Source organism: Anabrus simplex, chromosome 1 (genome assembly GCF_040414725.1).
Source record: "Anabrus simplex isolate iqAnaSimp1 chromosome 1, ASM4041472v1, whole genome shotgun sequence".
Taxonomy (NCBI): domain Eukaryota; kingdom Metazoa; phylum Arthropoda; class Insecta; order Orthoptera; family Tettigoniidae; genus Anabrus; species Anabrus simplex.
The window spans coordinates 707,239,383-707,252,383 of NC_090265.1; the positions used below are offsets into that span (position 1 = coordinate 707,239,383).

At 38.7% G+C, this 13,001-nt stretch overlaps 1 protein-coding gene across 1 annotated transcript in view; it reads left to right on the top strand.

The window, feature by feature from the left end:
- The first annotated feature begins 461 nt into the window (after positions 1 to 461).
- LOC136857368 (transcriptional regulator ATRX) overlaps positions 462 to 13,001 on the top strand; it is a 605,506-nt gene continuing 592,966 nt past the window's right edge. Inside the window, exons 1-2 of the mRNA XM_068225161.1 lie at positions 462 to 480; positions 619 to 729. The gene's annotated coding sequence lies outside the window, so the exon portion shown is untranslated. The remainder of the gene's footprint in view (positions 481 to 618; positions 730 to 13,001) is intronic.

Genomic DNA, 13,001 nt, shown 5'->3' on the forward strand with positions numbered 1-13,001 from the left:
ATACAGCAGTTATGTAACGAAAAGGTTAGCAGAGGATAGGGTGGCAGAGATGGCTGCATCAAATCTGCCTATGGACTGATGAGTCAACCAACGACAGTTCTGTTTTCATGTAATTTTTGAGTGCTGTGGCAGTTGATTGCTAAACGATTTCTGTTTGATTTAGACTTACTATCACTTCCACTCCCACAATTACACGCCCTGTTCTGTCCGCTCACTGTGAATCTGGCGATTTCTTCCGCTAGAGGCTCTAGTAGCGGTCATTCATGCCCCCTGTAGTGTCGTTGTGTCGTTTTTATGATTTTCGATCAGATTTATATATCGATATTTGCATTTGTATGAATTTTTAAGCTGATTTCTCTTTGGTTGTTGTTTCCAATTCTCCTTGGTATAGAAATTTGGCGGTGGCGCTGTTGTAGAAAGTTGTCATTTGGCATGTATTTGATTGTTTATGAATAGTTTTGTGCTGCTGTATGATATACTGTGAGGCTACTTTTCGGGATGTGTTTAGTGATTTATTGCGTATAGAATAAATCATAGATGATATTGTTAAGTGGCGTAATAGTGTTATAACTTAAAATTAATCTTGTTGTAAGAAGTAGCCTGTATTGAATTTTCTAGATTGCCGGATTTTAAAATGACGAAATTTCCCTTCTCTGGACAGTGAATTTGCAATTACGTGACTTTTTAAGATGTCAGTACCCATTGTATATCTCTGGATAACGGGAAAAGGTACATACTTAAAAAAATTCAACTTTTGAGGAGAAACATTTGTCTAATGACTACGAGGTATGTACATGGGAAAGGCACAGAAATTACAGTGGGAGCTGGTCCGACTGGGACTGGGAGGACTTACTCAAATGTTTACGATAATACACTAGTATGAATATACATTAGCCTTTTCTTCTAATTATATGCCATTACGAAATCACAGCTGATGTATGTAGCCCCAATAGTATTCTCTATAGGCCGGGTTTACAACCCTCCTAACCTGATGGCCAGCTGTCGCCACTGACAGATAATATATTAGTCTTCTTCAGGTACAGGTTTTTTTAATGCTGTATTTAGCACTCATTTAAGTAGTTATTTCCTTGTTATATTTCAGGTTTATGCTCTCTCATAACATAGATAACCTCAACACCGAATACAAACATCGCTCTCAAGTAACTCTTGTTACAGTAGGCCTGTATGTTGCTAGTAGGGGCATATGCTGGGGCTATGCCCTAATTAAGGCCACTGCTGCCTCCTGTCCAATCCTAGCCCTTTACCATTTTTGAGTCGCAGAAAGCACTGTGTAACTGAGACATTAAACCATTAGGAGAAAAAAACTGCTAGTAGGCTTAGGCCTTTATTCTAATCACAAAATTCTACCAAGACTGTCTCTGACCTATTGATGGTTACAGTGGGTAATAGAGGGAGTAGAGAAATGGTATGTTTATTTGCAGTAATTGGAATAGGTTTATCGGTAGAAATGTTCAGTGGGCCGATGACCATATATGTTGGTCCCCTTTAAACAACAAGCATCATCGTCAGAAATGTACAGTCTGCTCTGCAAGGATTATTACATATGTTACTTTTAGTGCTGCTATTCTTACCTAGAAATGATTCTGGAGAAGAGATGTGTTCATTACGCCTGCCAGCCATTATCCATTGGTTCTGGCAAGGATCACGGGCATCGGCCGACGTTGCCAACCACCGCAAAGGAAAAAAAGACTAAAGAGGCCCGTGAAGTTTGAAAGTGTCATGGCGTCGGACGGTAACCTTACACTTTCTCAATTCTTCCTTTAATCTGGGGGCGTACGACAAGAGATAAAGGTCGTTTATTAGCTTTAACGTATTTTTGTACATCCAGGCCAATCTCTGTCATGAGAACAGTGGCCTCTTCAGGGCCACACTCCCTTCGAGAGGCTCTTTTCTATCGCCACGGCGTATATTGTCCGCACGCCAAGAGAAAGAAATATAGCCATATCAAACCAACAGTTGGCAGCAGTGCTATTCTACTCACCTCTGCTTACCTCAGCACTACTAGTGGAAACCTAAGTATTAAACAAATAACGGTCACTTCGTGTGCGCCACATAGTGGTGCCTCGTGTTGCTAACATTGCGGAGCGGATTCTGCACTCTACAGCTTTGCTGGTTTATCTTTGATCTGCTTCGAGTAAATGTAACTCGTACTATTTCTTCATATTTTCAGAGATGATGTTCAAAAATGCTCTTTCTCTTCGAGTATCGTCAAATTTCAGTTCTCCAGAATAACACCTAAGTTTGTAATGGAACCCGTTAGTCTTTTGTCGGTTGAATGCATTTCCTTTTTCTCGTATTTATTTTTGAACGCAAGTGATCTTTTGAGAAGTGTTGAACTCTCGAAAACCCTTTTGCTTCAGTTCTACAATAGTGAATCTTGTACCGTTTTACCAAACCAGCTGGTGAGAGTCACGTGGATGTTAACACTTTTGTGCACTGTTTTCTTCTGCTGCTTCTCAGTTACAGAATGGCCTGAATCTATTTCCATGTACAGTAGCTGTGTCAAGGTACCATGGGTAGTGAGGATGCTTGGTACTTCTTACAATATTTTGGTAAAGGGTAAAACTTCAGGAGACCTTCGTAGCTAAAGGTGCCCAAGTCAGGAAATTGCTTATTAGTATTATCTTATTTTAGGAGCGATTGTTCATTGTGACTGCTGGGGATCCAGCAACCCGCCGTAAGAAGTAATTTTTACATTTATAATAAAATATAACAAATGGGTCAATATTTGATTCCTCGCCCCATTTGTACTTCACTTTGCTCAGTGTATATTTTGAAATTGAACAAACGGTGATGTCTGGCCCTGCGGTGTAGGGGGCAACGCGTCCGCTTGTCACCCTGCGGCCCCAGGTTCGATTCCCGGCTGGGTCAGGGGTTTTTAATTGTAAATTATTAATATCCCTGGCCTGGGGACTGGGTGTTTGTGTCGTCCTTAACGTTCCTTTCCTCACATTCAACCCTCTACACTTCTGCAATTCCACTTACACGCAGGTTCTTATGATATGGTGAAAGAAGTGGCAAAAGATCTACAGAGGTCGATGCCACGAACAAATGTAATTTTTAATTAAAAAATCAACGGTGATAAATTTCCTAACCTGATACGCTGAAGATAATCGATCAGTGATAAGTTTTCTAACCCCAGGTTATTAATATATAGCAGGGGTGGCCACTAACCTTGATTCTGGGAGCCACAAATTTAGGGGACAAAATTGGGAGCATGTTTAGAAAATGGTTTATAAAATGAAGACACGTTTTTCATTTTATAACAAATGAGGGAATATTTATTTTCTACACCACACAGAACATTATTTTTCAGGTACACATCAAGGTAGGAGATTTTACTTTTGAGAAGTGATTTTTCAAGCGTTCATTCCTGCTGTTAGTTTTTTGAAATCTGGCTGATAATTGATAAGCACACTTCGCACAAGTTTACTTAAATGTTCATCAGTTAGTTCAGATTGATATTTAGATTTAATGAATTTAAACGTTGAGTACGGTGATTCACACACATAAGTAGTCCCAAAGATTGAGATAAGTCTCTTGGCACACTCTTTTGGTAGTGGGTATTTTTCTTCTGGAACATTCTTCCAAAATTCTATGGTGGAAACGCCACTTCGTTTGAGTCCTTCGTTCTCTTGCAGTTCTAGTAGCTCCAACTCTACAGCTGCTGTATACTTTGTTATTGGTGGTGATACAGGATGGCCTTTGCCCACAACATCAACAGAAAAAGGATTTTCCAGAAATGAAAATGAAAGTTTAAGTGATCTCAAATCATTAAATCTGCAATTGATTTCTTCAGCAAGTTCAGACATTTTACTCATGTAATCTTCAGTTTCCACCTGAATGTCAGGAAGGCTTTCAGTAATTTTCTTCAAACATTTGAAGTGAGATAATGTTTTACTCTGAAGATCTTTCCCAAAAAGCTTTAACCTGCTATGAAAGCTACATACAGTCTGGGCCAAATCAGAAATAAGTTTTTCTCTTCGTTGTAAAGACATGTTAAGCGTTTTTAAATGCTGGACCACACCTGTAAAAAAGCCAAATCTAACAACCACTGGGGGTCATTAAGTTCAGGGAATGATTTTCCTTTTTCTTCCATAAACTGTTTTATTGAATCAAGTAATTAAAAAATCTACCCAGAACATTTCTTACTGATAGCCATCTTACCAAGCAGTGCCAAGATACATCATCAGAAAGCTCATCATTGTTCATATCTTCTATAAAAGATTTGAACTGTCGGTGTGTTTTGGCACATGAGCGAATACAGTTCACAATTTTTAGAACTACCTGCATAATATTCGGGTACTGAAAATATTTTGCTGGTAAATGTTCTCTGTGAATAATACAATGTACAGGTAGGAAATCGGGAAATGATGTGTCAGCATTTAAAAGCCATTGGTAACAATGCTGACAATATTACTGATAGGCACTGAGTTTTTCTGTAAAACGCCATCCAGGGCTTCATTAATGTCCCAACCACGAGTAGTATCCTTGAAAGTAACCATGTCTAAAAGTTTTTCCACCACCTACAAGTCCTTTGACACATGTCTCACAAATATGTCTAGCTGTGGTTTATCTTTGATATCATTAGACTCGCCCAGAGCCAGACTTACTGCTGAGCACTGGCTTAGATTCTTAAATTATTTTAAATTTCCGCACTAATAACAGAAACTCGCCTCTCTATTGTGTGTCTAGCAGTGGGTATTTCGTTGATCAATTTCTGCAGTTTCTTATTTTCAGGTTTTAAAACAGAAATAACTTGTGCCATGTTCTTAATAAACTCCCCCTCTGTGTAAGGCTTTTTTGCTTTTGCAATATTAAAAGCCAAGATGAAGCCAGCTTCGGTTGTCAAATCTGCTTCCTTGGTAAAAATTGACATGACCCTACTCTGACAATGAAGTTTTTCCTTTAGTGATTTCAGTTTGGTTTTCCTTAACTGAGAGCCAACAGGAAAATTTTTGTTGAAACCGCTGTGGTTAGTGTCATGATGGCATTTTAGATTACTGGCCTTCAACTGTGACAAAGTTATTTGACATAAAAGAGACATTGGCTTACCGTTTCTTTCTACAAAAACGAATTATTCCTCCCAATCGGTATTAAAAGCTCGATTCTCCTCTTCATATTTACACTTCTTAGACAGCATCACAGCTGTTCGGACACCAGGCTGCAACTGTACTGAAACAGCACACAACAACTGCACACAGAAAAGTATCGGCATTCGCTACTGCCTATACGTGAATGCGACTGGCTTCATATCACAACACACTGACACACTCCCACTCAAAGCACTATCTAACAGAAGGCCCTGGAACTATCTTCACCTCCCATCTCTCACCACTGACCTACAGAATTAATAACGTTAAGCCGCACATCGCTGCTACTGACCGCCACCAGCCGCGAGATGTCGTTAGATTCCATTAATTATATTATTTAATTTTACTCTTAAGGTTGGTGTCAAGAGCCACATGAGACTGACTGAAGAGCCGCATGTGGCTGCGAGCCTTGTTGTGGCCAGCCCTGATATATAGGATGGGTAGAAATTAACTGGACATTGAATAAAGAGCATACATTCTATACTTGTAATGTTAATTTATTAAAATTAATGTTATACAATGTTACTTGGGAATATGGATGCATACCTCGCTTTTACGAGCCACTTGATCTGTCTTTCAATCTCCTCAAATGCTGGAAATGGATTCCACAGTCTTGGGTGGGAAATTGCGTGGGAGATTGGTGATGATGTCCTAGATTCATGTTTCGAATACTTCCAGTGTGTAAGGTTTTGTCTAGTAGACCTCATATTTTGCCCATCCTCACAGGAAACTGTGATCGGGCATGAGGTCTGGACTTCTTGCAGGCCATTCATGATGTCCTTATCGTCTCAGTCAACGTTCTGGAAATGTGCGTTTATGCATGTTATTTGCAAAATTGAGGTGCGCCATCTGGCATAAAAATAATTTTGATGTTTTCCCATCCAGAAATCATGGGTAATATTTAATCTTTAAATATCTTATGGTAGAGTTCCATGTTCATGGTGTCATGCAGCAGATGTGGTCCCCTGTGGGTCTTTGTCCAGGCTAGCATCAACTCTCCACACTCCATTCTGTGGTTGCAATTTTCTGGTGTCAGCTGTTTCCCTGATTTGTTGATTCAGTTGGGCTACAATTGAACATTTCCCTCACATTCGTCATGTTCTCCTCAGTTTGGAACATGAATGGATGGCCAATTATTGTGACAATTCTTTGTTGTATCTAAACAGATTGTGGCGTTCCTTCCATTCGCCAAACACCACCATCTCTGAACAAGAACAAAGGAATTCCACATTTCATACTGTGTGGCAGTTTGCGGTTGCTCCCTAACTGACAGTCGTAATTGTTGCAGTAATGATCAGCGTCTGTACTTCTGATTCGTAAAATTTCAGATCCTATTTACCCTCTTAATTGGGCGTGATGAATTAACGCACTACCAATGGTTGTGACTTAGGTAGAAATACTTCCCGTGCTCACAAACCTTAGTAGCATTATTAGGAAGTAGAATTTAAGCATATCTTACTTGGAATTCCTTTCAGAGGTGCATGTTCTGGAACCCATCATCCCGCCTCGAAAACTACATTTACTTTTATAACCTGAGAAAGAGGAGTATTTGCCATTGTCCATTGCTAAACTACAAACCTGCATTTCTATTGGACAACGTAAAGTCACATGTGATGTCATTTACGTCAATCATAATAACTAGAATGTATTACCAACCCCCAGAATAAAAATGCAATGAAACTGGACATATAAAGGAAACCATACTGAATACAGGATAGGAATGATTTTATATCAAATTTATCTTAACGCGGAGGAAGGTACAGTGCTGCAGTGGCGGTAAGGAATTTGTACACACTGTTCTAGGAGAAAGAAGCCCTTGAACAGGGAACTAGAGGCCTAATGTCGCTTTGCAGCGGCTCTAAACTGGGGGCTTACACCCCCAGAACTCCGTTGCTTGTCCCTAAATCACTGGTCTTGTTTACCCCTATCCTAACCAAGCCAGGCCAATGGTATTTACACAGGAAACTAGAGGATCTGACCTAGGGATTCCCGTCGTTTTAGTTGGCAGCCTTATTGACCACCACGTCCTCCGTGAGAAAGCAGTGAGAAGTGAACAAAAGACAGTAACTCCGTGCAGAGCACGGATGGTAGTATTGATGTTACTTATTAGGGTAATGATGAGTTGACTTGTCCATTATCTTTGGAAACTGTTCTCTAATGGACAGGACGAGTTAACTAGTTCCATTTTATTGTCGAAAGTAGTTCAGTGATTGTTTTACAGATGTCAGTACTTTCCAGATGTGATGTGTATTGCTGTTTGGTAATATTTCTGCTTTTCTTGTCTGTTGTGTCTTCTGTACTTCGCTTGTAAAGGTTTCACGTTTCAAGGCTTACCTTTGTAAATAGCCACTCATTGAAAAATTTATTTCTATATTGCAAACTTGCGAGTTACTGTGTAACTTTATGTACATCATTTACAATTTGTTAGTGCTCTTTCGTGTTATGTTAGCCCCATGGTGTAGGGGTAAAGTGTCTGCCTGTTACCAGCGGCTCCAGGTTCGATTCCTGGCCAGGTCAGGGATTTTTACAGTTTAAGGTTAAGTTACTGTATTACTTGCAAAGCATATATTATTCTACCACCAGGGGAAAGTAAAACCCTGTACAGTCGAACCTTCCTTCTGCAGACATTATCGGTTCCATGGAAAAATGTCCATTATGAGAGGTGTCCGCTAAAATAAGGTTGTAAAAAATTAATCTGAACATTTTAACGACAAAGACATCCACCTTAAATATAAGCGCACACCTTTATTTTGATTATTCTAAATAATTTCTAACTAAATATTTGCCTGGGAGATGTTACAAGTGATGTTTACAGTCTTTACATTTATTATAGCTTCGGGAAGTAATCATTTAGCTGGATGTGCAAATTGAGCACATTTTCCTTTACCGCGAAATTCTCGAAAAGGGAATAAGGACTCAGCGTGACATGCAAATTCTTTATTCAATTGACCTCTATTTCAAGGTTATTTGCGTTTTCTCATGCATTTTATTGTAACATTGGGCCACTCGCTCATAGATTCTTTGCTCGAACACATTTGAATCACTCGTATACCGCAATGTCCCTCCTATTAATGTTTACTGGGCGATTGAAATGCTACACAGCACACAAAAGTCTCTTCCTTGTCACATTTAACTGAACTAGCTGACCTCGACCTTATCAGCGACAATCTGAGTTATGAATAAAATGCTGCAGCCTGAGTTGGAAAATCCCTTGGTAACTTGTGAGCAAACACTCACTCGCACATTCCTGGGCAACTAGAATTCTCAGAATGTATACTAGAAGACAGGATGACCCTAATGAATGGTCTGGAAAGAGCCCTGTGCAGAACTATTAACTTCACGGCTACTACAGCATTCCTGTGTACATTTCTTTTTTTCCCCTGGACATGAAATAGTACAAACATTCAAAAGGAATTCTCGTATGTTTGCAGAATGATATTAAGAGAAAGGATGACATAGCCCTGTGTAAAGGCAGTTTCCTGGAACGCGTAAGGTGTCCACTTAAGAAAAGTGGGCGAGATTAATGGTGATGTCCGCTGTTCGGAATTTGAGGTGTCCGCTTAAATGAGGCTTGTTTTACATGTGTATTATGTAAAATAAAATCGGTTCCATGAAAGTGTCCGTTAGAACAGGTTGGACTGTTTCTACCTCCTGCACAATCGTTCTGATTATCTTCTTCAAACTTATTCAGAGCCTGTTCCACCAATTTAAGTCTTGAACACATTTTGCTTGTTTATAAAGACAAAATCACATGATGGAAATAAAGTTTGGCTGGAAGATAGCCGAGTCTGTGTAAATTGCACATATAAAAATGATACAGTTGGGGATTGTACTATAATTTCGGTCTACATAATTAGCCTATATTACAAAGGAGTGTAGTTCTTAAACAGATGGACAAGATCGCTGGAGTCCCACCAGGCTTGAGCAGCAGAGAAGCAAGAAGAACACAAGCAGACATAAGTGCTTTCTCAAAAAGCTTTAGAAATTGAACACAGTAATATAAGTTGACTTAAGGGGTTCTTCCTCTACTGTCTGTACCGGTCTGAAATAGGTGATTGTGTATTTCAGTCCCCCTCCCTGCAGAAGACTGGCATGTGTGCTTTTACCGGAATGTAAGTTTGGCCCTACAGATGACATAGGTGAAATTTACAATTTTTTTTTTTTTAAACGTGTGCCTTTTCCCGCCACTCAGAGATTAATTATCTTATTAATTATCTTCGTATTTCCTAATGAATTGCAATAAATTGTGTGCTTTACTATTGTATGTGAAAATGTGATGCAATTTTGTTATGTAACATAAGTATAAATTACACCAAAATACAAAATTTCAAACGTAACACAAGAAAATAGTACAATATATAAATATCAGTTCTTAATGTGCATTGTATGTTTGTAGTATAAATAGTTTTAAATATTATTTCATAGAGACTGAGCAAGGTGCTTTGCAGTTTGGGTCGTGCAGGTGTGAGCTTGCATTCGGGAGGTAGTGGCTTTGAACCCCACTGTCGGCAGCCCTGCAGATGATTTTCTGTGGTTTCCCATTTTCACACCAGGCAAATGCTGGGGCTGTAGCTTAAGGCCACGGCCGCTTCCTTCCCATTCCTAGCCCATTTCCTTCCCATCGTTGCTGTAAGACCCAGCTGTGTTGGTGTGATGTAAAGCTAATAATAATAATAATAAGAAGAAGAAGAATAAATAAATATTTCATAATGATACATATTAACCTTTCAACTGATTTTGCTTGCGATGATTTTGGATTTATAAAAGTGAACGTATAGAGATTGGATTGTGTGTGTTAAGACTTATTACTCCCTGTCTTCAGGTCACGATTTCGAGTTCTGAGATATTCTTTTACCTACATAAAGAATAATTGATCTTGAATGAAAGGAGAAGCAGTCGAAATAGAGAAATTTTACTGTGTAGGTAAACCACTTGCCACACTTCGGTTCTCAGAATTCTTTTTCATCTTATTCCGTCACCCGTATCCAGGGAGCTTGTGGATTGGCCTGTGGATTATAGACCTTCACCCACTTCTCGCACTTTCTTTAGACATGAGAAAATCAATCAATACTGATCTGCATTTAGGGCAGTCGCCCAGGTGGCAGATTCCCTATCTGTTGTTTTCCTAACCTTTTCTTAAATGATTTCTAAGAAATAGGAAATTTGTTGAACATCTCCCTTCGTAAGTTATTCCAATCCCTAACTTCCCTTCCTATAAATGAATATTTGCCCCAATTTGTCCTCTTGGATTCCAACTTTATCTTCATGTTGTGATCTTTCCTACTATTAAAGATGCCACTCAAACTTATTCGTTTACTAATGTCATTTCACGCCATCTCTCCGCCGACAGCTCAGAACATACCATTTAATTACAAGTAACATCTCTCATTATTGTTCCGTATTGAGGATGACGTTTGGCGTAGAATCTCAAGGATAATTTAATAAAAACCACCTATTCAATACTCTCCACATTTAATGTGGTTTGAATCTACATGAATTTATGTAGACTTATCAGGTCAGGTACATGTTTCACCCATTATTTTGGACATCTTCAGCCTGTAGATAACCTTTAGGTCAAGGTTTGGAATCTTTTTAACCAATATATAGTATAATATACTTGAGATTCTACGCCTAACATACCCTTTAGTCGAGCAGCTCGTCGTCTTTCTCTCAGTTTTTCCCAGCCCAAACTTTGCAACATTTTTGTAACGCTACTCTTTTGTCAGAAATCACCCAGAACAAATCGAGCTGCTTTTCTTTGGATTTTTTCCAGTTCTTGAATCAAGTAATCCTGGTGAGGGTCCCATACACTGGAACCATACTCTAGTTGGGGTCTTACCAGAGACTTAATGCCCTCTCCTTTATATCCTTACTACAACCCCTGAACACCCTCATAACCATGTGCTGAGATCTGTACCCTTTATTTACAATCCCATTTATGTGATTACCCCAATGAAGATCTTTGCTTATATTAACACCTAAGTACTTACAATGATCCCCAAAAGGAACTTTCACCCCATCAATGCAGTAATTAAAACTGAGAGGACTTTTCGTATTTGTGAAACTCACAACCCGACTTTTAACCCTGTTTATCATCATTCCATTGACTGATGTCCATCTCACAACATTATCAAGGTTATGTTGCAGTTGCTCACAATCTTGTAACTTATTTATTACTCTATACAGAATAACATCATCTGCAAAAAAACCTTACCTCTGATTAAACTCCTTTACTCATATCAATTATGTATATATAAGAAAACATAAAGGTCCAATAATACTGCCTTGAGGAATTCCCCTCCTAATTATTACAGGGTCAGATAAAGCTTCGCCTATTCTAATTCTCTGAGATCTTTTTTCTAGAAATATAGCAACCCATTCAGTCACTCTTTTGTCTAGTCCAGTTGCACTCATTTTTGCCAGTAGTCTCCCATGATCCACCCTATCAAATGCTTTAGACAGGTCAATTGCGATACAGTCCATTTGATCTCCTGAATCCAAGATATTTCCTAAATCTTGCTGGAATCCTACAAGTTGAACTTCAGTGCAATAACCTTTCCTAAAACCTGACTGCCTTCTATCGAACCAGTTATTAATTTCGCAAACATGTCTAATATAATCAGAAAGAATGCCTTCCCAAAGCTTACATGCAACACGTCAAACTTACTAGCCTGTAATTTTCGTTTTTATGTCTTATCACCCTTCCTTTATACACAGGGGCTACTATGGCAACTCTCCATTCATTTGGTATAGCTCCTTCAACCAAACAATAATCAAATAAGTACTTCAGATATGGTACTATATCACAACCCACTGTCTTTAGTATATCCCCAGAAATCTTATCCATTCCTGCTGCTTTTTAAGTTTTCAACTTTTGTATCTTATTGTAAATGTAATTGTTATCATATGTAAATTTTAATACTTCTTTAGCATTAGTCTCCTCATCTGTCTGGACATTATCCTTGTAACCAACACTCTTTACATACTGCTGACTGATAATTCTGTCTTTTGAAGATCCTCACATACACACTCCCCTTGTTCATTAATTATTCCTGGAATGTCCTTGGAACTTGTTTCTGCCTTAAAATACCTATACATACCCTTCCATTTTTCACTAATATTTGTATGATTGCCAATTATGCTTGCCATCATGTTATCCTTAACTGCCTTCTTTGCTAGGTTCAATTTCCTAGTAAGTTCCTTCAATTTTTCCTTCCACAGCCATTTCTAACTCTTATTTCTTTCCAGTCTGTACTTCTTAGTCTCTTTATTTCTCTATTATAAAAAGGTGGGTCTTTACCATTTATTACCACTGTTAAAGGTACAAACATGTTTTCACAAATTTAACAATTTCTTTAAATTCATCCCAGAGTCTGTTTACATTTTTATTTACCGTTTTCCACCGATCATAGTTACGTTTTAGAAACTGCCTCTTGCCTGCTTTATCAGCCATATGGTACTGCCTAATAGTCCTACTTTTAAGACCTTCCTTTCTATCACATTTATTTTTAACTACGACAAAAACGGCTTCATTATCACTAATGCCATCTATTACATTCTCTATGGAGCTCATCTGGTTTTACCAACACCACATCCAGGATATTTTTCCCTCTAGTTGGTTCTATCACTTTCTAAATCAGCTGCCCTTCCCATAATAGCTCATTTGCCATTTGTTGGTCATGCTTCCTGTCATTCGCATTTTGTTCCCAATTGACGTTTGGTAAATTCAGATCTCCTGCTACAATCACATTTCTTTGCATGTCGTTTTCCACATAGCTGATTATCATCAAATAATTCTGAATCCGTGTCAGCGCTACCCTTGCCCGGTCTGCACACTCCAAAGACATCAAGTTGCCTATTATCCTTAGAAATGAGCCTTACATCTAG